Source organism: Numenius arquata, chromosome 5 (assembly GCF_964106895.1).
Source record: "Numenius arquata chromosome 5, bNumArq3.hap1.1, whole genome shotgun sequence".
Lineage (NCBI taxonomy): Eukaryota > Metazoa > Chordata > Aves > Charadriiformes > Scolopacidae > Numenius > Numenius arquata.
In genome coordinates, this window is record NC_133580.1 from 64,107,265 (window position 1) to 64,132,445 (window position 25,181).

The 25,181-nt window shown below is 40.1% G+C and overlaps 1 long non-coding RNA gene across 1 annotated transcript; it reads right to left on the reverse strand.

The window, feature by feature from the left end:
• Positions 1-8,889: 8,889 nt before the first annotated feature.
• On the reverse strand, positions 8,890-17,299 carry LOC141464836 (uncharacterized). The gene is made up of 4 exons (XR_012463262.1): positions 17,108-17,299; positions 15,221-15,403; positions 12,400-12,518; positions 8,890-10,446 (listed from the first exon to the last, which is right to left on the reverse strand). It is a non-coding gene; the product is annotated as an uncharacterized lncRNA (long non-coding RNA).
• Between the last annotated feature and the right edge of the window lie 7,882 nt (positions 17,300-25,181).

Genomic DNA, 25,181 nt, shown 5'->3' on the forward strand with positions numbered 1-25,181 from the left:
AACTTGAGAAACTTTGTTGAAGTGGCTACACTGTCTATAAGTTCTCAGCATAATCGATGTGCAGCGTCACCTCCACCAGGCAATTGCACAGAGAGCATGACTGAGGAGACAGGTGCCTTGCTTGCCTTCCTGATGTCAGCTGGGAGGAATCCCAGGCTAAATTAGAATCATAGAATGATGATAGAATTTGGGTTGATCTTAAAGATCATCGAGTTTCAACCCCCCTGCCACGGGCAGGGACACCTCCCACTAGACCAGGTTGATCAAAGCCCCATCCAGCCTGGCCTTGAACACCTCCAGGGATGGGGCAGCCACAGCTTCTCTGGGCAACCTGTTCCAGTGTCTCACCACCCTCACAGGAAAGAATTTCTTTCTAGTATCTAATCTAAATCTCCCCTCTTCCAATTTAAAACCATTACCTCTTGTCCTATTGCTACACACTCCCTGCTAAAGAGTCCCTCCCCATCTCTCCTGTAGCCGTCTTTAGGACTGGAAGGGGCTCTAAGGTCTCCCCAGATCCTCCTCTTCTCCAGGCTGAAAAAACCCAACTCTCAACTCTCAAATTAGTCCTCTAAGTACTTTACCCAAGATCAGATGAATAGTTTGTAGCAGAGCGAAGAAATCAACCCACACCCCTCTTTTTCTTCACTTTCATCAAAGTAGCTCTTTGTGTTGTACGGCTTCTTTGTGTAAGTAAGTTTGCCTTGAGCCTTCTAAATGTACTGATGCCATCAGCAGTGTCTAAATATCAGTATTATGATTACTGTTAATATGCATATGTTTCAATAAAATGCATTTAGCTAAGAATAAAAATACCTTTTATACAAGATATAGCAATTTTTAGCAATCTATTGATTTAATGTACTTAGTTCAGTGAAAAATCTGTTGGTTTAAGCTATCTGCCATTAGTTTCAATTAAAATATATTGATCTGAGTAAATGTTGGTTAGATTAAGTGTTGCCTGACTGTGAAAAAAATATTCGCTTAAGCAAAAATTGTATGAGTTTTTAGGCATGCATTTTAGGTTGGGGACTCTTCTAGCATCAGTAGAACTGTTTAGGTATCAATAAATTTATTTAAACATAAATGAAAATATCCTTTCTGAAATTAAAAAAGCTGATTATAGTAATATTGAGACTAGCATGCATATTAATTCAAGTAAAATTACTTTTGAAAGAGTAAGCATTCAAGCAGGTATATTGTAACTTTAAAACACTGGAAACTCGCTCTCTGTGAGGGAAACCAGGCTTTCCCATGGAAAGGCTTTCTTCTAAGCTAAGATTTCCTGATATCCTCTGAAACTAATTTTTTTGAATAATAAAATAATCTTGGTAGCCTTAGATAGTAGGACAACACAGATGCAGGCTAGGTCATGCAGCTATTTTAAAGTACCATATGTACATTATTCATGGGATTAATTTTAATTCAAAGCATCAAAAATATATATCTAGAAATAAAAAGCATGTCAGCAATAAGGCTGGTACACCAGTCCTTTATTAGTTCTATAAAGACTGGAAGCCCTTGGGACCCTGATCCGCAAGCAGCAGAGTACCCTCACCTGGTGATGAAAGATGGACTTGCCTGCCTGACTCCACCCTCAGCTACCCACACTCACACCAGACGATAACTCCCCAGCACACCTAGCTAGGGAACAGGCGGAATCCATCCCTCCGTGATTTGCTTACAGTGCCGCAGCAATTCAGCTTTAGAGTTTAAGATTAAAAAAAAAAAAACTCAGGAGATCTGGAATGGTAGTTGTACACTTATTCTTCAAAGAAATGTATGCTGTCCATTTGTGCCATTTACGCCAGGACTGATTATTTTAGACATGTTGTTTATTTTAATCTCATGTATTCAGTTTAAAAAAAAATAAAAAATTAACATTATCCCTGAATAGAAAATAGGGTTTTTTTATCTTCGTGGGTTTGCCTGGGGAAAATGTACTGCCCAGTCTCCCTCTTCTTCTGTGTGTGGATGTGTACAGAGGAGAAATCTTGTATTCATAGGTTTTTATACCCACCACCCATCCTGTATTACAATGGCACACTTTGTTTGGTAGAACTGCATTGACTGTGACAGTGCCTCTGTACACACACTCCATTCACAAGCACCAGGAGACTGACAATTAAGGTACCAGCCCAGCAGTAAAGCAGTTTCTGGATGGCAAAGGGGAGCAGCCAGTGCCACAACAGCACAAAGCTGAAGAGCAGTGTTCAAGGGGATCACGGTCCAGGCAGGCACACAAGATGGGATTTTGGGAGTCCCAGAGAAACAGAAATGTTCACATAGAACATTTAGGGGCACGTTTTCAGTGTAATGTATGGGAAACATACAACCTCCATTAGTTTTAGTAGGATTCACAAAGCCACATCCCCGCATCTCGTGCTGCAAATGTCCCCCTGAAAGTCAAAAACACACAGCAATTAAACTATCCAGAGACAGGTGTTGAATTCTGAATTAAAAAAGCAAGAAGTAATATCTGAAGTTACAAAGTGGTTCCCAAAACACCAGGAATTACTAATCCCAACCTTTGAAACTCTTGAGGGAGGAATAGGGGGAAAAAACCAAACCAAACCAAACCAAACCAAACCAAACCAAAAGGTACTTTCTTTTCTACAGTTTCTGAATCCCAGATTTTTAAACTAAACTCATATCATTGCTTTCCAGGATTACCTCTAGAACTGCTAAGGTTAGAATGATACTGAATTTTGTAGGTAAAGCTGAGATTTTCATGTTTCCAAGGTGTGTGACTTTAAAAAAAGGCATTAAATCTTGAAGTCTCTTGATCTTTTTGTGAATACTGACAGTGATGCATACCTGAAATATCTATCTATCCTTGTTAATGACCTGGGCAGAGATCAAATTTTTACATTTAGCATAGATAATTTCCAATAGAGAAGAAAAAGATGAAGGGGCAAGATGTTGTTGGGTCTTTTTTCATATGATCCTAGGTGCAGAGAACTCTGAACACAGTAGATTTTAAGCAACCATGGGTAATTTATTTGACTATGGCTCTACTTTCAGCCAGAACTTTACCAAGCAGCTCTTTGCTTTTAGCCATTACCTGTTTCAAACTGCCATTGGGTCTACCAGTTATATGCAAGTAGTCCTTAGTGTTGCTGTTTCCTTTGTTTATAACAAACAGATACAGGTACTGTTCTCATTTCCCCAGTCTTTTCTATTATTAATTAGAGATGTGAAAAAATACCTCTTTTGTTCCATCGGTCACAGTCATGTTTTGGGAAAGGTTCCTACAGTTTCATAGGATTGTAGAATCATGGAATGGTTAGAGTTGGAAGGGAGCTTAAAGATCATCGAGTTCCAACCCCCCTGCCATGGGCAGGGACACCTCCACTAGACCAGGTTGATCAAAGCCCCATCCAGCCTGGCCTTGAACCCCTCCAGGGATGGGGCATCCACAGCTTCTCTGGGCAACCTGTTCCAGTGTCTCACCACCCTCACAGGAAAGAATTTCTTTCTAGTATCTAATCTAAATCTCCCCTCTTCCAATTTAAAACCATTACTCCTCATCCTATGGCTCCCCTCCCTGCTAAAGAGTCCCTCCCCATCTCTCCTGTAGCCCCTTTTAGGTACTGGAAGAGGCTGTCAGGTCTCCCCAGAGCCTTTTCTTCTCCAGGCTGAACAACCCCAACTGTCTCAGCCTGTCCTCATAGGCATAGTTTCAGTTGGCTGTTTCCATAAAGATGGAGTTTTACTCTCATTAATGAAGAACTCCTTCTTACTGGCTTCTACTAAGTTTTGTTTAAATCCTATAGCAGCGATAGTTACACCCCACTACTATGCCCTTGCATGGCAGAAAGACAAATTCATACTTGAAAATGTGATGTGTGTGAACTTTCACATTGGGATAGACCTCTCCGACTGTATGTCACAAAGCAATTATAACAGCCATTATCATCCAAAAGGAAAAACTATGCAAGTGTGAAAACGAGAGATGAAATCCAGGTGCATTCCTACATAGGAAAGTATGGATCAGTGAACAAGTCTTGGGGCAAGACAAGGCATGAAAATCAGTCACAGCACTGAGCAGTCGGCATCATAGTATTTGATTATCAACTGTTAAGCAAAAGTAAGCTGTGAGCTTCATAAACAAAGAAAAGCACAGATAAAAGGCTGATCCCAGGCACCCTACAATCTAACACCTTTTCTAGGGCTGGGACATTAACATAACTCTTTGCTGATTTCCTTAAGCTCTAATTTAGAGGAATCAGCACAGAGTGGAAAAGAGAAGGAAGAATCAATTCTCTTCCTTGATGCTCATGTTTGCTTTTATTTATTAATGTTCTTACACGTTGCCAGTCTTGCTAAACTGGCAGAGGGATTTACACCACCAGAACAAATCTCTGCTGGCTTTTTAACCCAAGAATGTTAAGAGATTGCTTTTTCCCCATCCAAAGTACGTATTTACCCAGAGTGAATTAACACTGCAAAAACAGAAAAATATATAACAAACAGGCATTTCTGATTTAAAATATACAGGGACCTTTCCTCCTCCTCCCCCCCGTTCATCTCAGTGGGAATTTCTGACTGAATAATTAAAGACAAAGTTATCTTCAGAGGTTGAAGAATTAAGTTTGCTTTTGAAGCAATGAGATAATGGGTACCCAAGAACTCGGAGAACAAAGCTGCTTACAGCATGATCCCAGTCACTTAGGGGGTAAGCCTCAGAGACCCAGAAGCTCCCTTAACCAAAGCCAGCCCCAGTAACCAAAATCCCAGCAAAACACGGATGACAGGGCAGAATACAGAAAAGCAAGAATACTTACATTATAGGATTTACTTTAATCCATATCATAAAACTAGGTCAGATGACTATCTAAGCAGGTAAGGATTAAATGAAGAACAATAAGTGCAACAAATAAGAAAGAAAGGAATCAGTAAAAGATAAGGTGAAAGAGCAAGGCAAACAAAATACTGAATTAGGCCTAAGCAGCAAAACATGTGCACAGAGCTGCTGGAAGTTTGATATGCAGTACTGCATAAGTGAGCATAAACTCAAGGAAAGGATCCCAGAAGGTGATAGAAATATTTTTAATGTGACAAATTTAACATGTTTATTTTTCTGATGTTCACAATAATAATACTTTGATGCCATCTACACCAGTTTCAGCCCAGGAATACCGTGTTCCCTGACACTACTCCAAGTATTGAATGGATTGTGTTTTGTCCCACTAGCTGAGGTGACGTAGAGTAGCCTAATGTCACACTTGCTGAGCCAAGGTTAGAGCACGGTAGTCCTGCAAGGTAAATCAACTGTGGGATCATCCTGCCTGTGTTCAGGAGAGATATATATTTTACCAGGAAGCAAGACTTTATTTATTTGCACACATTCTTTTATCTTCCCTAAAATTTCAGATTCCAGGAAAGTTTTTCTAAAGATGAAGAGACCAGAGGGTGGACAAACATTCATGAGAAAGGAGAAAAGTTATTTACAGTGAAGCTGAACTCAGTCAGATAAGTGACTATTCTAATAAACGTTTGACATTTCTCCCCCACTTTCTGGAGAGAAATTCAGGCTTAAGAAATAAAGTGTCTAAATTAAGAAGCTTAATAATTTCTGTGTTTAAGCTGACTTGGTGGCTTGTGGGACCGCTTAAGGTTTATGCTAGAAATTCCCTTGCATCCCAGGGATCAGGAATGGAAGCTGATAAGATAACTTGAGGCGTGGGAGCAGCACGTCTCACTCCACTGGCTATGCCTTCGGAGAACGTTAGTAGCTGGCATGAGGATGAGTCTAGCTCTCTTTCAAAAGCATAACAGAAACAAAAGCTACAGTATACTGCCTGGAGTTGTTACCACACACTCCCCTAAGCACAGGAACTCATTTCCATTGCTTCAGTGGCCGCCTTCAGATTTATTCACCATGGTAGACTCATTGTCAGGCAAAAAAAAGGGAAAAAACCTTTGTCTTAATTAGTATCAAGCCTCAAATAGCAACGTACCAGTGATGGAATCACACACCCCACACTGAGAACTGGGGAAGTCCTGAAGCTATGGAAGAAAGGGGATAAGTACACATTTGGTCTTCCTGGCCTTCTCTGCTCGCTCCCACGAACCAGGTGACAGTGAGCAGGAGGCAGTAATTGCTTTAAGGTAGCCTGGCTGTGACTGAAGTAGGGAAGGATGATCATGCTTTTGCTGTGCAAGCTCCAGACCCAACCTAAGAATCAGCCTTACTGAAAAGACCTTTTCTAAGAGGAAAATTCAACCATCCTGTGATGATATCTCGGTATGATGCTCTTCCATTTACATAATATAACAACATTGACTTGTATTATTCTTGTCATCCATTATAACCCCTAAATACTTTCTGAAAAGGCAAACAAACAAGAAACTCCCACAAATGTATCCCTTCTTGTTTAGGATTTTTGCTGAAGGTGGGGAGAAGAGGAGGGGCAGATTTCAGAAGCTCCTTGTTCCTGTTAGGCCACCCTGCACTGCACCCATGAAGCTGTTTTCATGCAGCCCCTCTGCACACATGTGGAAGCAATATGAGAAGTGCAAAACTGCAATGTGTATTGTACAGCTCAGATACTCAGATACTGTATTTAACTAGAGACACTTAGGTCCATCAATTAAGGGCTAGCCAGTGTGACCAAACACCACAAAATACTCTGCAAACGTTTGTTTCAATTCCTAGTCAAATTTGCCTGCAATCACATTCCTTCTGCCTACGCTTCTCACAAATGGGCTATTCATTAGTTTTATGCTAGGCCAGGAATATGTGCTGAAAATGGAGCTGCTCAAAACAATTTCCAGTTCAACACAACAAAACAAAACAAAACAAAAAAAAAAAAAAAAAAAAAAAAAAAAAAAGAAGAAGAAAGGAAAACGGGAGGTGTGTGTGGAAATTTTGACTGTGTTCTCAGCTATGGAAAAAAAAGGAGTGAGAAATAAAAATTGGTAGTGAGTTTTGAATTTGCAACTATGACAATGACAAGTCTCTAATGGGCAGAGGCAGCCAGAGAGTAGCACTGTATGTATTCCTACGTATTCCACTGAGGTGGGCGTATCATTGCAGGTATTCAGCAAACTGGCCCCAAAAGGTGTCTGAGGCCATCCAGAATGTTCCAGGTTTAAGGCAAAGGCTTGAAGTTCTAGGGTGAACTGCAGGCATGCCAAAAAGGAAGGACAGAAATTATGTTTCCTATTGTCTTACATCCTCTTCTGTCTTCAGACTGAGTGCTTCAGGGCAAGACTGTACATATGCACATTTCCAGATAAATGCAGCAGAGGCAGGCAAAAATTATAGTGTGGGTGAAAGGACTTGATCAAAATGGTTGAGCAAATACAGCTACAAGTCTATTTTTACCTCCAAATTACTCATAAAATGTCTGGGAAGGAGCTCTGAGCACTGTTTCAGGGGGTTTTGTAACCAAAACTTACCGTAAGCATTGTGAGGAAGCATCAAAAGGAAGAGATGAAGAGGAGAGGCAGGAGGAGGGTGGCAGCAGCCCAAGGGTTAAGGCAGCTGGAAAAAAAAACAGCCAGGAAGAGGGTAACAAAGCAAACACCTACTCAGCAGAGTGTTTAATGCCAAAGATCAAGTTATGGCATGTAGCTGGTAATAGTGCTGGGGTCAAGAGGCTGCAAACCCTTTTATGATGGTTATCTCTGTCTCTCAGCTTCCCATATTTTGACTTTACGCTCCATTTTTCTTTCACTGGCTCCCCATGGTAAGTGCCTGGTTGATGGCTATTCTGCTCAGCCTTTAAGAAAGAAGGGTAAGACCCAGCCAGCATTTCTGTGGTTTCTCTTTCCTGTGTCAGCAAATAACTCTGGGTAACAAACGCATTCAGGAAAACCACGGTCTGTTCATGGACAACTCACAAACATAAGAATATTCAAAAATTCAATGTATTACTGACTTGTTATGAATTATTATCTCCGCCTCTTCTGTTTGCAGCTCAGCAACTGTGTGTGGCCGGTCAGGCCAACACACCCCCCCAAAAAACATGAGACGAGTCACTTCTGACCGTGTTCTTCCTGTGACCTTATAGCACTGGCTCGCAGCAAGAATATGCGTATACAGATATCTTGGCATAACTTCAAGAGCGGTTCAGTAAGCAGTTCACAACTGCTGACCATCTGGCTGTTAGATCTAAGAGGGATCTATTAATGTTAGAGCTACGGCATTGCCAAGCTGCAGCAGAAACTGCACAGCAGAAGCGCGTGCAGGCCCTTCTTAAAACCCTGATAGAAATCATTGCAATTGTTTTATCCACCCATTTACTCAAGTAATGCGACATTATTCCTGGTGCCATCACATCCAGAGGCACCATCCTGGAAGGAGCTCCGCTGTTTGACAGTACGATGATATGCAGCCCCAAACGGCTTTAACTCTGAGTTTATGTCTCCGTGATATGCTGGAAAAGACAACATTTTGTGCATCCTCATGGTCCTCCCTGCCCTTTGAGATGATGAAAAGTAATGGAATAGATAGACAGCCACTGTTAACAGAATGCCAAGCCTGGGTGAGAGGTAACATAAATTAAATGGGGCTCGGCATCGTAGGATGGTTTTACACTGCTCTTGCTCAGCTTAAAGCCTGGTAGAATAAGTTTGCATCATCCAGAACTTTACTGCATTGACAGAATATATAATAAGCAAAGAACAATGAGCAGGAAGGGGGATATACCTGAATGTATACAGTTTATGGGTCAATTTATGCACTGTCATGGGGGCTGATGTACAAAATCTATACTCGGACATCCTTCCATGCCTTCATTTCGTTGGTGTCACAGAAGAAATGATCCTGAGGGATTTGGCAGTAACAACATGTATCATCTTGCATGTCACTTGAGGAAGGTCTTTTCATTCAGTGGGAGCAACAAGAAATAAAAGCTATGAAAAGAATAAATGGCATTGTGTTGAAATTGTTGTTACTAATTTTACAAAATGCTAAGTCATTTTGGAAACAATAAAATGTGATAATAAATTCTGCACTTTCCCCTGAACAACATTTTGAAAACTGTCTAAACACCCGTGCTTTCTCTTATAGATTCATTTCAATGTATTTAGGATGCGTATTGACTCTCAGGCCCAGATTAAAATGCATTTTCTAAACACTTTCTCATTTTTCCCCACTGGGCTGATTGGTCTAACTTAAAATACTGCCTCAAAGTATTTTTCCCTCTTATGTATGCTTCCAATGATCAGATCAGTCTATGAAATTTAGGGAGTTGATCTGAACTGAACCCAGTATAAAAACCTTTCGAGGTTTGCCCATCACTGCTTACAATGCTGTTTTGAAAAATAACCTCAAGGCTATTTAATTAATCGTTCATTCTTTTAGTTTCCCAACCCAGGTAGATTAATACCTACGCTGCCCACAGATCAATGAGTTCTGGAGTCTCCTACAGATTAGCACATCTGTAGTTTAAAGCCATTTCGCCTTAGAAGGAAAGAAAGAATGAAAGAAAGAAAGAACAAACATATTCCCGGGAGGAACCTTTCGGGGATCAATTCATAAGCAAAGGAAAACATGCTATTCTCAGCAAGGAAACAATGTAATTTTTTTTGGCTGCTGCAAGTGATTAATAACACGCTCTTGCAAGAGCCTATTTAAAGGGCTCCATCAATCCATTTAGGCCAAAAGCTGACCCACTTTAAATTCTTAAAATATGATGACAATTGCCCCTAAGATTTTTTTTTTTTTAAATTTACAGAAGCAAGTGAAAGCCATAGAGTTGCCACCAACAATTTCCTCCACCAAGAAAACTGAATATTAGTGTTAGGAGCACCAAGTGGTGGTGGTAGAAGTTTAGCAGTACCGCACTCCGAATAAAATCCTGGGGGTCTAGAGAAACCAGATTAAAAATTTCCAAAACTCAGGGTAGATGGGAACTGCAAAGTATCCTGCTGCTGTTTTTTTATGCATACAACAATTCAGAAGAGGAAGGATTGTTTTCCTCACCCAAATTTCAAAATCCTGAGCCAGGTTCTGCCTGTGTTCTGGCTTCAAGGGCCATCAATACACACCAAAATGTGAATTTTTGTCTGCCTGTTTCTGTCTAACAGAGGTAGTACCATTTTTCTGGAACTGATGAGATTAAGGCTGATGTCCACAAGTGTTCAGCAGCTCAGGGGTTACATTTTATGTTACAGTTAGTAGAATCAATCCTCATCCTTGAACCTTCCCTCCTCCACATTAGCTGGAGATGAATATTTGCTGGTCTTCTTGGCGCATGACTCTGAAAAGGGCCAAATTCTTGCAAGTGATGTTTAGCCAGTAGCCCATACGGTGCTTGTTATCTTCAATGATCAGGCCCTTGAGCTCTCCTCCAGCAAAGCGCACACATAGCTACTCAGATGGTGAGTAATCAAACAGTTGGACTTCTCAGACACACAAAGTCACATTGGGATTTTGGTGGGCAGGGGATCTTCTGAATAAATAAATGCATAAATCCTCAAAGCACGAGAAGGCTGAAAAAATAAATTTTTAAAATATCATCAAAATCTTCAGTCAAAACAGATAAAAATCTCATTTTTCTTATCTGGTGAAAAAGTACATTTTATTGAAGACAAAACCTGAATTATTAATATACAGCCAATAGCCAAACATAAGATAGAGTATATGCTAATTTCAGAGTTCAAATAGGCATTTATGATCCTAAATTTAGCCTCCCATTAAAAAAAATATCTTGGCCAAGCTGTTTAAAAACACATCAAACCCTTTAATAGCGAAGCACAAAATGCTAGGGCAGTGTCTTCAGTCTCAGACAGCCAGGCAGCAAAAGGGCTAGGAAGCAATACTTCTACCCACACCATAGAATCACCGAATCACGGAATGGTTCGGGTTGGAAGGAAGCTTAAAGATCATCGAGTTCCAACCCCCCTGCCATGGGCAGGGACACCTCCCACTAGACCAGGTTGCTCAAAGCCCCATCCAGCCTGGCCTTGAACACTTCCAGGGATGGGGCAGCCACAGCTTCTCTGGGCAACCTGTTCCAGTGCTTCACCACCCTCACAGGAAAGAATTTCTTCCTAATACCTAATCTAAATATCACATCTTTCAGTTTAAAACCATCACCCCTCTTCCTGTGGCTCCACTCCCTCATCAAGAGTCCATCCCCATTTCTCCAGTAGGCCCCTTTAGGTACTGGAAGGTCTAAGGTCTCCCAGGACCTTTCTCTTCTCCAGGCTGAACAACCCCATCTCTCTCAGCTTGTCCTCACAGCAGAGGGGCTCCAGCCCTCTGATGTACAGCGTGCAGCAGGAACAGTCAATTGCCCATCCCACCAGATGTAAAAACAGCAGGGGGAAAAAAAAAAAAAAAATAAAAAAGAACAACCCAGCAAAGTTAGCAGGATTGATAACAAAATAAAATCCTTGCTATAACATGGAATGGAAAAATATTAATGCAAATTCTTGGGGCCCAAAACCAGAGAACTGCATTAAAAACACCATCCCATGAAAAAGGCTGTGAGCCAATGGGTGGGGAAGTGCACCCCAATTCTGCAACCTCCCTCTGGGCTGTAGCTCTTGCTGGGATCAAGGGGGAACAGGAAGCGAGGCAGCAAACACAGGCTGCCCCTTTCTGTGCTCCAACAGGCATCGATCAGGTCCCTTTGCTCCTCAAGGTTCTCAAATTTGTCTTTTCTACCGTCTTGCAAAGACCCTGTGCTTCCTTTGCTCTGTCATGGGAAACTCATGCGGTGCTGTGGGACTCAAGCTCTCTTCAACGGATTTAGGGCAGTTTACAGCATCTCTAGACCAGCCCCCTATCACTTTGAAAACTGGGGAGCTTAGGACTATATGAGCTTAAAGGGCTCCCCAGATCTGGTCCTCCATGGGCAAAATGCACTGGGTTAGCGTTATCTGCCTGTAGGACATAATGAAATTCATACTTGAATGGCAAGTACTTTAAGTGCTTTTCCGTAGTATATCACCAATGTATTTTTTCACTCTAGTTATTACTTATTTCTAAAACCTTCATTACAGAAGCAGTTAAAAAATAACTTTCTCCTTTTAAAATGTTGATTTGTTTTTCTCGCAGAGAATGCGCTGGGAAATGTCGAGGTAAGCATTAGTTAAAGGGCTACTACACCATGCCAGCAGGAGCAATTTACTTCTTATGCATATATTCCTGAACGTTATTTTGTTCCTTTTCTCTTTATGAATGGGAACCACTTCCCTTACAGCAGCCGAGTGCTTTCCTCCCCCCTTCTCCAGCCCTTTCTTCACCTGCTCTACAGCAGGGGCACGTGGAGGGCATGGGCAGTGGAGGTATACGTAGCAGATCTCTGCATTAGTAGACACAGTTGCCCCAAATAAATGCAGTCTACAGACATCATTTCAGGCTGAAAACTCAACAGTTCCCGTGTGTTAAAACTGTGTTAAGCTGTTTAATTGTTTTGTGATTACCAGAGCACTTACCTTGTGAGGATATTAATTATCCAGGCATAAAGAGACCAAGTTTTTCTGTAAAGAGAGCCATTCTTATTTTTTTAAGTTATTCAAGTTTCTTTTACTCATTCCAGCTAAATAGAACTTGCCTGGGAAAGAGGAAAAAAATGGGTCTAAATGCAAATTAACATTACTGTTTAAATATCACAGACCATTTTCTCTGAGCCCAGTTACAATAACTAGTAATTATAAAAATTGCTTGCCTTGGGCTTCTGGCTAAGCCAATGCTAAACTTGTCCTTTTATTAGATCTGTCAGACTGAGTTAATTATCTTTATGATAATAGATGTGCCTTACCTCAAACAAAACAAATACCCTTATAATTAGCTTTTTAGTTAGAATTTTAATTTATTTATAAAGACTGTTTGTTTTGTTTCTTTTTCTGCTTTACAAAGAAGTTTGAGTTTTAAAAGGTTACTAGTCAGCTTAGTTACGTTTAAGAGAAAACAGACCCATTAGGTTGACCAAAAGGTTATGTGGTTAACGTTGTATCTCATCCATCCACTGTGAAATCTGTTGGGCCCTGGGAACGTGCCGGTGTACATTTGCGTGAGAGACAAGAGAGAGGGAGAGAGGAAGAAACAAGGCGTGTTCTTTTATTCCAGAAAGTTCTCTCTGAGCTGACTTTTGAACACCACATTAACTGAATTTAATAGTGAAGCGTGCTAGCAAACACTAATCCTAGCTGCATGTTTTCTTTTGAATCCTTTTTTCTGAAGTCAGAGCTGAACTTTCCTTAGACTTCTGAAAATAGAAAGCATAGTCTGGTTTAATATATCTCTGTCTCCACAAAATCCCTTTCAATCTCTCTCTCTTTCCTATTTTTTCCGTCTTATCTTCCTCACGTATTCTCTGAACCGATCCTGCAAGCCCTCCAAGCAGAGCTCCCAGTAAGAATTGAGGGCTTGCAGAAAGGGGTCTGTGCTTTATTCAGGATTTCAGATGTGTTTCTTCCACTAAATAAATATAAAAAAGTGGTTTATGCATCAGGACCATCTCTGATCTTCCAAACAGGAAAAAAGAAAAAGACTTTCAAATTCAGCGTTGGTGGAAAAAGCAGTCTACAGATTAATGAATTAAAGAACATGCTTAGGAAAAAAGTGCCTTGTGTGTTATTTTAGCTCTGTTACAGTGATAGGACGCAGATTGGGTTTGTCAGGTGAAGCCTGTTTAAATCAGAGTCATGGTGCAACTTCTCTAGATCTGAGTGTCCCCCTGTGAGTAAAACAGTCCCATCTGAAAACATCGTCAGGGTCTCAGTTCATTAATATTTCTATCAACATTTGAGATCCAAGGATTAGATGGGGCTAACTAATACTGTTTTATCATCTTATTCCCTCTTTATCATACCTTCTTCCCTCTTACTGAAGTAGTTGAACAGGCTTGACATGCAACAAATGTAAGGGGAATGTGGATAAAAATGTGGTAGCAATTACAGTAGGAGGAGACATTACTAATATTTACAAGTTTTTCAATTAATAAAGTAATTTCAAAAGTAAACAGCTTTGCAACCAAATGAACGCAAATGCAGCTGTTTCGTAATGAAAAAAAAAAATACCCATTGCTATGCACCTTGTGTAAGCATGTGAATGGAAAAAAAGACCCAGTTGAAATCAACACGTATATCTTTCTACCCTCTATATACACAATAACGTCTAAATTTACAAGCACCTCAGAAGTACAGGAAATAGCACTTAACAATGAAAATGTACTATTAAATAAAAATAGCGATAGCTAACGTTGAAACCAACCCAATACAGACATTTTTCTGTTTGCAATTAAAAATTTCTTCATTTATTTTTCATAAGGCAAAGCACTTTGGTGAAAACAAATATTTTGTGGCCAATAATTAAAATTAATGTGATAGAAGGTTATATTTTCCTAACTTTGTGCAGTTTAATTGACTGCTCTAAGTCACCATTAAAGAATGGATGTTTATTCTGTATTTTTGAGAGATGGCGGGAGAAATGGGAAGAGAAGGAGAGAGTAAATCAAAATAGAAATGGAAATGTTTTAAATGTGAGAAAGAGTGAGTGAAAAATAATGGACCTCCAACATTCCCTCTTAGAAGAATGGTTTCGTTGTGTGCCATATTTGCTTGCAGCTCTATAAATGGTGTAAAATCTTTTAATCAGGAAGACCAAGTTTATAACTTTTTGGGTCCTTCTGGGGCCTTCTGGTAGTTCCCTTGTAACTAACAGGGCTGAGTCTTTGCTTCTTTTTCTGGCCAGGGAGAGATAGTCAGCTTTTTGGTGGAGCCGGAGCCCCTGGAGCTGGGTGGTGCCTAGTGCCCGTGATAGCTGGCAGCCCTGTGGGCAGCCTTTCCGCACGCCGAAAGTCCTAGTGAGCACTGATGCAGGGATCCTCCTCAAAATCAAGGATTATTTGTTTGCCAGCACATGTACTGCAGCTAGAAAAACATATTTAGAATGATAGATAACCTCTCCTCTCGTTCCCCAATCATACCTAAACTTGGCATTTTGCTCTTGCCCATAGAGGAAAAGGAATCTGGTTTGATGCTTCTCCTGGGGACCCAGAAAGCCCTCTGGTGCTGGAAACAGAAAGCTGATCTTCATTTTTCTTTGCCAGTCAAGGTGCAGTATCACAACAACATTCACCAAACTAAGCCAATGCTTCTTCAGTTTTCCCTCATTCCCAGCTCAGAGTCTCCTGGTCCTTTGCATCGGCCCTGGCACCTGCCTGATCCCATGCCAAGCTGGCTCAGGGAGCTGAACCAGCAGAAATTTTTTATTGCTGGGTTAGTTTTCTGCCAGCGTCACTCTCTGACCCACCTCACTGTGGTCTCAGATGAATGCTGGTGCCAGTACAGTTGGGAATACGAGGTTAGAGGCGAGTTTTCATGGCTTTTGCTCACAGGACTGCAACCCCAGGCTCTGCTGCCACACATCCAGATGAGTGGTTTTCAATGACTGCTGAAATCCTCTTTATCCAAGTCAATATTTTAACTTCTATTTCTTTATCAAGCAACATGACAGGAAAAAAAAAGAAAAAAAAAAGAAAAACCAACAAAAAAACCCCCACAAAATAATCTAGATCTCAACTTTCTACATCTTTTTTTTCAGATGCTCTGGTTTAAATGGTAGATTCTAATATATGAAGATAAGGGAACTGGGGTTAAATCACACTCTTGCCATTATCGTTTATGCTTGTATTAGAGCAATATGGACATATTTATGCTTTCTTGTTCAGAAGCATACAATAACAGTTCCTGCTCAAGGAATTCGTATTTTACATGGAGATGCAATAGTCTAGTACTATAGAAGCACACCTAAGATGTAGGGATTCTATACGTAGCCCATAATATTAATAGAGCTTATAATATGCAGTCTGTTTTTAATAGTCCTAGGGGACTCCACATAAATAGAAAAGTATGTTATGAACACTATTAAAGTAAGCATTATCTTCTCCCTCAGCAGATTTTTCCAAAATTCACATTAGTCATGATCACATATACAGATTCTAATTGGGGGAAAAAAAAAAAAAAAGTTAATTTCTCTACAAACTAATGCAAAAGACCATAAAAGTAGCTATCCTTAAAATTGCGCAACCAATTATATAAAAACAGAAACCTTCTCACCATTGAGAGGTCATCTTTAGGAAAGGTCAAAGTTGTACTTGACCCTGTTCTGCTCCATTACAGCTCATACAGATCCTATGCTCTGTCACTGCAGTGACAGACCTTAAAAAAAACAACTTTAGAGTGACACTCATGTTATACTATTTTAAATAAACTTCAAAATGGACTGCAAAGATTTTTTGCATATTTGCTCTACAAATGATCCCCTGTGCACCACCGAATATGGATGTTAACCAAACCGATGGGGAAAGAGCATTACTAAGGCTGCAAAATCAGATCTTCCCAAGTTAGCAAATGTCATAGTTAAGGTTGCAACTTCAACTCAACTCTCTTGAGTGAATGTATTACGCTAAAAGTTTTAATTAGTTTCCGATCTCTTTTTCCACAGGACTACTGCTGGCTGTCCACAAAACATAAAATTATGAAAAACATTGTTACACAGGCTAAATATAATTTTTGAAACATCTCAGTGAAAGGTAGCTGGTGTGTATAAATTCTTTGTATTTGTATGTACTGTACATTATTGTGAAAGTTAGTCTCCTCATGAGATTAATAGTGTCAATTAGGCTGTCAGGGATGAGCGAGCCTGTCATGTGGGCTTTGACAGAAGGCTTGGGTTGATCAGCTTCATGCAGATATCATAGCTTAATATTTACATCTGAGTAACGAGCATTTTACAAACGCTCTTTGAATTTCTTCTGCTTACAGAACTGCATTCATAAATATGATTTGTCTTGCAAAAAACACCATAGCATATTGTACATCACTTAAATATGTTAGTTTACATACGTTTCAGACATAATTATCAAATCAATAATAAAACACCATTTTGCATTACTATATGAACAGGCTAAAACAAAGCAGTTGAGTGACTTTGTTCAGACTTGTCGAAGACAAAGCCAGGTTTCACAGTTCCTAAGACTAGTCAATGATGAGTGATATTTAGTGTTTACACTGCTGGGGAAGGGAAAATATTCTACCTGTGGAGGAAAAAAGGCAGGTAGTGTCCTGTTGGCTAGACTACGTTGGGCCCAGCAGTTGGTCAAACCCTTATGAGCAAGGGAAGGAGCCACAACCGTACCTTTTGGACACCACATCCTTCGTCTTCATCTGTCTTTTCTCGGTGGACCCTCTTTCCCAAACAGCAGTCTCCCAGCTTGGGAAGGGGACAGGAACTGGTCTTCTCCCTTCCTGCAACTGAAATGGAATGAGGTGAATGTATGAGGAGGTGTGTTATTTACTGGAGCTGGCAGTGCAGCTCCTGCTTTGCTCTGCAATGCAAATGCAGAGCAGAGACCAGCAGGACCTGGAGTATGTTTTTTTTCCAATTCATAAAAGAGATCTTAAATTTTTTAAATGATAGTACAATGTGTCAAAGGCAGATTTCCTTCAGAATGTCATACATCGCTCTCAGCAGGGCTTTTAGTTTTCAATGATTTGTTATATATGCCATCTGCTTTCAGTTGTGCCCTGACCAAATCTCCTCTTGGATTCTATTTCAGGGCTGTATATCTTAGACATTGCAAGGTCAGAATTCCAGGCAAGGTACTATCACTCTGCCAAAAGATAAACACCTTCTCAATTTTTATTTGGTCTGTACTCAAATTAACCTCTCATTGACTTCAAGTCAGGACTCTGGAATTTGGCCCAAAATAATAGTTTTAATAAAATGAATGAAAACACAGTATGAAAATGGATTCACAAGTAGAACTACAAATGTATGCAGTGTTTTAAAACATTGAATAAAATATATCTTATCCCAAGTACCGCCTCCAGGGTGGCTAACACACAGACTGGGTTTTCTGTTTTGTAGCATGAGTTTTCTCTGTTCTGCTTCTGTTTGGCTCCTGTGTGATCTCCAGTGAGACTGCAGGGAAGCTGGATGGAGGCTGAGCACAGAACTGTCTTTATAATCTCAGTGTAAACTTTAATCTTTCCTTACCTGCGTCTGTCCATAGCAAGAATGAGAATAGCCAATGGGCTAATCTAAATCAAAGAAGTAATAGTCGTTCTCCCTTACACTGTGACATTGAAGGACATGTCACAGGCTCGCTAAGGGAGGCAAGGAGAAGGCTAGTGGCTCCTATGTTGGCTTTTCACCACATCAAATCCTGCTGCATCAGGGATACTAGATCACTCTTATGGGAATTAGTAACTACGTGGGAAAAGACAGGAAGGACTGTTCAGAGAAGCGTATTTTGAAAGGGGATTGGAAGAAACACCAGAAGAGCAAATGAATAAAACATGACAGAGGCAATCAGAGAGGTAAAGGAGACAAAGGGAGCATTAAAGTGAAAATATTAAATGAATGATAGGGAGGAAAAGATGCATGGAAACTAAAAATGGAGGTGTGGGATAAGGCAAGATTGCCAGGGGCTTTGTGTGTTCAGGTCAATAGCTTGAATTTCTTCATTTATATATTTGCATTGCAGTCATGCCGGGAGCAAAGACAGTGCGCGGAAAGGTGGCATGCGACAAAACACAGCATTTGGAAGTGAAAGAAAGGACAGACTTGGCTGGCACCTTTAGAAAAAAAAAACAGTGAGGAGAGTACCTTTCTGATAAACTGTTCTTGAATATACTGCCAGAAATGTAAACATAGCAGCGATTGAGCTGAACTCCCTATTTTTCACACAAAAACTCTTTCCACTTCTCAGCTATTAGGGTCACTAGAAAGATGGTGGAGGAGAGAGAGAAAGGCTCACGTTAATTACAAATTGACTATGTCGACTCCATTATAATATGACAGAACAAAAGCCAATGCTGTGAGACAGGGAGGGAGAGTGTATATAAAAAGTGGAAAGGTCTGAGAAGGGGTTTCACAACCTTCACATCCCTTACTGCTCCCTTCGCAAAATAGTAACCAGGGCAAAGCTCCAGTGAACCGGAGGCCGTGGCTGGGAATAAGAAATTGGGGAATAGCGTTCTCTCTTCTCTTATTCCATATTGTGAACCATACTAAAACAGAAAGTAATCAGAAGGGGATCATTGAAAAGAACCATAGCCGCATTAAACTCACCCTTACCTTCTCAGGTCTGGCAATGTGTGCAACCTGATGCGGGTACAAGGGACCTATCAGTGGAAGGAATGTAAAGATATTATAATACAAGATCTCCTTGTTCAATTCCCAAGCTGAAGAATTGCCTACAATTCACAAATTAGTTCAGCCCATCTTTACAGATTGAGGAAGTTTTCCAGGAAAAAAAAAAAAAAAAGGAAGTCACTGGATTATAGTTATTACACAGCCAGAGGGAAAAATTGCACGGTAAAGAAGCATATTTATATCTACAGAACCATAGAGAGCAAACAAAACAAAATAAAAATAAAATACCCCTAAGCAGTCTAAATTGCATTGCAAATAAAACTTTATATTAAGAGATACATTTGCATACCATGAAAATTAGATGTGAAACTTATAGTAACCACAGATCAAACCATTAAAAGTAAAAAGTGTCCTGTGGAAATCTTGGTGGAGTGATGACTGAGAAAATACTTGGTAAGGACTTCAAAATTTGACCTAATAATAGGATTTGCATGTTCGATTTTAAAATGAAACCCCATGGAAGTAATTTTCTCTTGGTACATACACATACTTCAGTCTAACAGTAAAGGGAGAAACGTGAACACATTAAGGGTAGAATATACCATGTAAGTATCCCAGAAGGACTTAACTGAGTTTAATTTAGATTAATAGGATACTATATAAATACTTCTTGCTTGTTAAGCACTTTTTATTAAGATATAACTACTGTCTAATACTTTTCCATCATTCACACTGTAAAAGCATAGAGAGAATAACAATTTCAAAAGTAATGAAATTCCATTTTCAGAAACAACCAAGATATTCAAAGCTGGGTTTGTTTTTAAGAGTGTTGAAGCCATATTCATCTCCTAATTTTAGCTCTTCAAAGGACAGTTTAATCTTGTCATTTAATCTAGCCTTAACTAGCTGTCTAGATTTCTTCTGCAGCCAGTGAAGTGCGATAAATACCTCCAACACACAGTTCATCCATCGTAAAAGAGACTAGAGTAGGTGGATTGTGTCACTCCCTGACGATGTTTGTGAATGTCTCTTCATTAACATTGAAGTCATGCAGATGACAACCTTAGACCAGACTCAAACCTTTACACAGCTGAAATGAAGTTAGATTTTCTGCAGCTCACAGTGTTGTTTTCAAAATCTCCACACTACCAACTATTTCAATATTATAGGTACACACATATAGGTACATTCAATATTATAGGTACAACGTAGGGCAACTAAAATGATTAAGGGATTGGAGCATCTCCCTTACGAGGAAAGGCTCAAAGAGCTGGGGCTCTTTAGCCTGGAGAAGAGAAGGCTGAGGGGAGACCTTATCTATGTTTACAAGTACCTTAAGGGTGGGTTGAAGGATGATGGAGCTGGACTCTTTTCAGTGGTTTCCAGCGATAGCACGAGGGGCAACGGGCACAAGCTGGAACATAAGAAGTTCCATTGAAATATGAGGAGAAACTTCTTTCCAGTGAGGGTGACAGAGCCCTGGAACAGGCTGCCCAGGGAGGTCGTGGAGTCCCCTTCTCTGGAGATTTTCAGGACCCGCCTTGATGCAGTCCTGAGTAATGTGCTCTGGGGAATCCTGCTTCAGCAGGGGAGTTGGACTAGATGATCTCTAGAGGTCCCTTCCAACTCTGACAATCCCGTCATACCGTGATTCCGTGATTTGGATGGGACATTAGTTCTCTTAAATCATTTAGTTCTTTTAGATTATGTAATTCCTACGGTTTAGAAAAACTATTAAATGAGCATGAGGACCGGGACATGTTTGGCAAAGAAAACCAGGTCCTAACTTCATTGGTTTATGCTAAAAGAAAAATGTTAGCACAGAGTTTCATCAATTATAGTGACCAGATATCTGTCATTATTACTCTACAGAAAGAGTACACTCTAGTTCCTCTACCCTGACCCATGTGAAGGACCGATCACTTCCACTTGAAGACAGAGAAAGCTACACATAGTAGGACCTAATATATATATTTCAAATATATATTTCATGTATATTTGTGAAATACCTACTATGAACTGGAGCAGCCAGGTGATGAAAGATAGAAGGTCACCACACAACTGTTTAAGTACAGAGAGACGTGTAAAGGAAGGATGATTGCTACTGGCAGAGAGCAATATTTATGTGTGCATATAACCGCTTCCATAATTGTTACATCTGAATGTTTTTGCAAAATTAACAGGTATGTCTGCACAGCAATATTCTGAGATAAAGAACTCTTATTTGTATGGTGAAAACTGAGGTTCAGAGAGATTAAAGACTTCAGTCAGAAAAACATTCATTAGTGGGCTAGACTTTACTGTCAATGGGAACTGTAAGCTTAGCACATGCTTGGAGATTTGCTCAATCCAAACCATAATTCTCTTCTCAATTCTTCAACATAGCTAGTAACTAAGATGGATATAAATTGCTATTTAATTGTGTACATTTTATAGCGTTTCCATAGGACTTGATTTATTATGTATATAACCCTATTGATTGCATCTTTATTTAACTCCATTAGAATGCTATTGAGAATGAATGAATTCAGAAGCAGCTTACCCTTACATTTAAAATCCACACCAAAAGAGAATATTTTTGACGCCTGTAAAATGTGAGATAAAGACTTAAAAATACACTGTCTAATAGACCCATAGTTACCTCTTGTCACCCTGGACAGAAAGAGTAACAGAAGACAAACAATCATCATGATACTTATGACACAGCAAAAAGTCAGGGAACCTTCATAAATGTCCTCTTCCAAATCCTCTGCTCCCAAGGCATAACGCAGAAACTGCTAAAAAACCCTTCAGATGGTAGAAGTTTCCTATGCATCTGGGATAACAACCCGGTTTTGTAACCTTGTTGAAAACATACTATGTTTATTTCTTCTGGTTTTACCTATCTATGAGCAAAGTATCCACCAAAGTGTGTAACAGCAGATCCTCAGTCCTGCTAGAGGAAAACGTGGTCGGAACTGCTCACATCACTGTGCCTCAGTAGCCAGGTAGCAAGTTCCAGTCTTGCTAAATCTAAACATTTTCAGAAGAGGATCCACACATCTGGGTGACTAGATAATTTGAAAACTCGGGCTTTATGACATTTACCTATTACTCATTTCTGAGTTCAAAAAGGGAAGTAGTGTCCATGAAGCCATCATGAGCCCGGTGTAATCAATGTGAACAGAATAAAACCTTCATTGTTCTGTGTAGTTCCAAATATGGTGACTTCCCTTTTTCCATATATCCACCAATGTTTAGGCATAGCCCTTTTGCTTACTGTTAAGGGCTGCTTTCATCTGAGGAGTTTCGGTGACCTCCTTCCAGACCAACAAATGTCAGTGATTACAGTAAAGAGAAGATGATGAAAGCTCTTTGAATCTTTTGCAATCTTCAACATCAAAATATCGTAATCACCATTTCTCCTAAGGCTCACTTTCCTGCTCAATACATTAATGGTGTGTGCTTTAATCTTACCATTTTCAGTTTGTGACAGAGTTCAGCTAACCACAGTATCCTCAATTCAACACCACCCACCGTTTCTATCCATTTCATACTGTCAGAAGCACATCAAGCAGGCTCTGAGTGTAATCACATCAAAATCGATTTTCATGGCTGAGAGAAAAATAATGGAAATTTCTCTAATGTAGAAAATGTATGTGTTCCTTTTGGTTAACCAAAATAGACTATATATCAGGACTGTCAAAATTAAGTTTTCTTGATTCAGTGCTCTTCCCCAGACTTGTGTACAAATTACAAGTCCTCACTACAGAATGTCTTTAACATAATTTTCTGTTGGACTGCCTCAATGTGGTTCCCACAAAATGAACAGTCTACCCAAGTGATAGACTACAGATCATTCCCCAGATCAGATCCACAAGTAAATTACTCCGGGGGTTATAAACAGAATCCCTGAACTTACTCCGAAATGGGCAGCCAGGACTTTGTACTTGCTTGGAGCCTCATGACTTTACCGACTCCTGCACGAAGCCTGATGCAGGGTATGGAGGCCACACATGAAATCATGGATCAGCTCTGTACTTGTGTAACCCCTCGAGAAATATGAGAATCTCTATACGATATTGTACAAGTGAAGCTCAACAAAACCTTCAAGAAGAATAATCTAACAAGGGTATGCTCTAAAGGAACAAGACCCTCTTAAATATAATCACTGCTTTTAATTATTTGACGGCATTGTTTGAGGATCATGTTCGAATGTTAGTTTGCTGTTCTGAATATGTTGATCATCTGTGACTACTCTAATCATTTGGGCAATACTAGGTTCCAGGGTTAGACTTTCTTACCTCCTTTAAACAGGTTTGAAATATTGAAGTGAATTTACATTAGCTGACCTGGAGAGAACCTGGTAGGCACCAGAAAGAGAGAAAAGGCTCAAGTAGTTCATGCTATTTCCTGGGGTTCTCTTAGAATTAGGTGGGAGAGGACAGGAGAGGAGAGGAGAGGAGAGGAGAGGAGAGGAGAGGAGAGGAGAGGAGAGGAGAGGAGAGGAGAGGAGAGGAGAGGAGAGGAGAGGAGAGGAGAGGAGAGGAGAGGAGAGGAGAGGAGAGGATGAGGAATAGCTAGGCACATGTATTTGGGGTGCAGCAAAAGCATTTTCTGTGGAAACATGCAGGATTCTTCTGAAGGTAATTACAGATGGCCATAAATATTTATTAAACTTTGAAAATGAATATGGTAGTGACCTACTTTCTTAAAACAGGATTAGTTCACTAATCTTGAAAAGTGCTTTTTCTGGTGCATATGGAAAAAATAGGAGTGGCAGGTTTTGATTTAGAAACGCTTTTGTTGTTGCATTGCTAAGGAGACACAGTCTAAATGAAACTATGATGCCATGGGTGAAAGCTTGGGTTAAGGAACTTTATCCAGAAAGTAGTTATCAGATGAGGTTCTGCAACAGTCTGTTCTGGATTTTGTTCTGTTCAGTCACTAACAATTCAGACAATGGCATAGAGAATACGCTTATTAAGTGCACAGCTGAGGCAAAGCTGGGAGAGATTGCACACACATCTAGGGGCAGAATTAGAAATCAAGACGGTTTTCACAAATTGAAGAAATAGTCTGAAAAATATATAGCGCTATTTAGTAAGTGTGAAGCGTTAATGTCAGGTAGGAATGAGCAGCTGCATAATACAAGAATTAGAGCAGCTGATCAGTTCAGGAACTATTCAGGAGGGCGTAGGGGGCTACAAGCTGAACGTGAGCAGCAGTACCAAGCTGATACGAAAAAGGTTAATTGCATGCTAGGATGCATAAACAGAAGTTTAACAGTAAGAGATGTGGAATGGTCCTTCCTGCCTACTCAGTCCTAGTTAGGCTTAGTTAAAATAACATGTCCAGATTTGGGTGCTGTGCTTCAGGAAGAAGTGAACCACTTGGAGAGTCTTCCAGAGCAGAGCCACCAGAATGAGCAGAGCCCTAGAAAACACAATCTAATAGAAAAGATTGAAAGACTGAGTTATTAAACTTAAGAAAAACTGTCAGGAGACCTGACAAGGCTGTTGCACAGTGGAATGGAGCAATAAATTCTCCATGATATCTCACAGGCTAAGAAGAGATGATCTTAAATTACAACACCGTAGACTCAAGTTACAATTTAGGAATGATTTTCTAAATATAAGGCAGTGAGGAAATGATTGAGCTTCCACTGTCAGGGATCTTTAAGAACAGACTGAGGAAGAAAGGCACAGATTTAGCAGATCTCACCCGTAACCAAAGAGGTGGACCAGAAGAAGCTCTTTCCAGCTCTTTTTTTATATGAGCTGATGACTGTGCACTTAAGCGTCTGTGCACAGGCACTTGGACAGGTCTAACCAATTAACTTGGTTATGATGGTGTGCAGCATCTCTTAGTGACAGAAGCACCTGAAAAAAACATCAGGGGGTGTTGTCAGTTCCTGCAGTTTTACATTGGCTCAGCTCCTGAACTCATACGACGACAAGAAAACCTTTCTTCTCACAGAGAGGGAAAAAAAGTAAATTTCTAATCTTGCCTTTGTGAAGAAGAACTTGAAAACCTGTCTCCAAAAAGCTTAAAAAAATCAGATGACAAAGAAAAAGGGACAATGTTTCTACACCATTAAATTCTCATGGTTTTGGGGGGGCCTGACTCATGG